This window comes from Cryptotermes secundus, unplaced genomic scaffold (assembly GCF_002891405.2).
Source record: "Cryptotermes secundus unplaced genomic scaffold, Csec_1.0 scaffold326, whole genome shotgun sequence".
Classification (NCBI taxonomy): Eukaryota; Metazoa; Arthropoda; class Insecta; order Blattodea; family Kalotermitidae; genus Cryptotermes; species Cryptotermes secundus.
This window is the reverse complement of record NW_019727396.1, coordinates 239,898-242,452: the sequence shown is the minus strand read 5'-3', so window position 1 is coordinate 242,452 and position 2,555 is coordinate 239,898.

Below are 2,555 nucleotides of genomic sequence, written 5' to 3'. Positions count from 1 at the left end.
AAATGGCGCCTAATTTTGCCGACACTCATTTCTTATCACGAGTGTAAGGTTCTTTCCCTGCCGTAAATATATGAGCTGGGACCCCCTACCTTAATTCCCTTCCGAAGGAATTTGTGCAACGGATGCCCATCGACAGGGGCCTGGCTTGAGCCTGCGATTGTTGGGTCTAATGGTTAGCACGTAAAGTAAAGAAATAAATTGCACGTTGTCATTGGTTATGTATTAAAATAATGGAGCTACAATGGGGGGCCACTGTCGGACCCATATCAACGAACAGTGAATCAGCAGGTATCTTGCATATTGACCACATTTTACAACCAGAATGTAAGCTAAAAACAAAGCTCAGCGGCCTCTAGTCCGCAAGCGAATTACCCCGACCGAGCGACCGCCACTTTGCCGGCGAAGTTAGTGCCAAATTTAGCGGATAGAGGGTGTCACGTGGTCAGCACAACGGATCCCGACAGCCGTTAATCTCGGTTTTCTATGCCGGAGCCGCTATTTCCTTGAAATAGCTCCTCAATTATCCTCACGAGGCTGAGTGGACACCGTTTCAGGCCCACTACTTCTAAGAAAATCTGGTAACGCTCGCAATCAAACCCGGGACCTCTGGATCTGTAGCCAGGAAAGCTGACCACTAGACCACAGAGGCGGTCGAATATAAGCTAAGGCTTCCTTTATTATGTTGTGATGCTCTGTCATTGGTCAAGATGGATATGGGGAGCATACCTCATCCAGCCTTTCTCTCATGTAAATATTGCGACACCTGTGTTGTCATGAAATGCGAGAAGAATTGTTCTGGTTCCCACGAAATGTCAATATCTTGATAATATTTCGTAGAAGCTTTTAAAAATAACTTTCACATATTTATGGTCAATACGCTTCGGTAAACTGACTTGTAGCTAATCTGAAATGTTGTAGCCCTACTCGCCGCTCGTGGAAATAAATAAAAAATGAAACTGAAAGTGCGCTATTTCCTTTTATCTGAGCATTTTCCTTTTTATTCTTGTGTACACTTTCTTGTGGACATACATAGCAGCGTAGATTACATCGAACATTAGAAATCCCCAAGAAACTCGAGATCAAAGTTATGAGTCTGAACTACAAAACTCAGATGACTATTGAAAGTTTTACTTCGCATTCTAGAGATCATGCCGATAATAATGATCGCGCGGTCTAAGGCATGAACTGTCCTCGCTCGCTCGAAAGCTGGAATCGTGGGTTCGAATCCCACTCATGGCATGGATATATGTGTGTGCGTTTATTCTGTGTTTGTGTAGGTAGCGCCCTTACGGCGGGCTGATCACTCGTCCATGGAATCCTACCGTCTGTCTAAAATTGATTAATAAACTGAAGAAGAAGCCAGGGCCCAATAAAGGGCTGTAGAGCCATTGAAGAATGAGTGAATGAATTATGAAGATTGTAGAGACCATTTATCTTGACTGAGGTTTCCTCATTTCTTCCGGGCAATGCCGGAATTGTATCTCAGGTTAGGTTGTGATGGCCTCCTTTCTGCTCTTTCCAGCTCTTATTAACTAATCATCATACAGAACCAATTCAATGCTTCGTAATCTAAACTACTGGCAGCGTCGATAAATAGAATATAATTAAATAACTAAATAAACAAATAATAGACAGGAGTAGGCGCTTCAGATACAATCCCTACATGAAATATACATCATAATTGCTCTCATGAAGATCTATAAATAGGATAATTTCTCATATTGTTTTATCAGAAATTTCTGCGCTCTGCTAGCTTTTGCAATCGGCATTTACTTCTTGGTAGGGTTTTGTTTCTGCTTCTGTGAAAGCGACGCTTGCAATAATACCGCCGGAAAATCGTTATTGAAAAGTTCGATAGAGTATTGCCTTGTGATCACACGCCCTGAGTCGCCCTGTGCCTCTCTCTATATTTGTGTACACTTCTCCCATGCTGTGTTATCAGATACTGTCAGAGAAAATCGATAGGTGCCCTTTCAATCCACTAATGTAACAGGCGGTCTAAAACTCTTCTTATACTGTTTAATATATCTGTATTCCATTTTATGGATTTCGTGTTCCATTCCTTTCTAACACTTTGACTTGGTTCAGCCTTGTCCGTCACACTAGCAATAGTATACAGGATATTCACGCCATCCAGTGGGATTGATAAATGTTGTGTTTTTTTAATCTTTCATCTTTACATGTTTCGGTCGGAGCGACCATCTTCAGAAGGACATTACACAGGCCTACAAAAAAAATTTTTTTTTTGGTGTCTAGGATTTTAGAACTAATTTTAGTTATATTTAAGGCGCTGAATCTAAATATAAAATCAGTTTTTCTCTACCAGCTNATTTCGAATATTTCGAATATAAGCCGCACCCCAGTTTTCCTCTTGAATTGTTGGCAAAAAATGTGCGGCCTATACATGCGTAAATACGGTATAGATATAACATATTTTCCTGCAACAATAATATTTCATATCTAAGAAAAGTAAAAGAGTAAAGGTATCCCTGTAACAGGCCGTGGAGGCCCATAGGGTTTTGAGATGTTGAGGTTCCCACATTTTCTAGACAGTC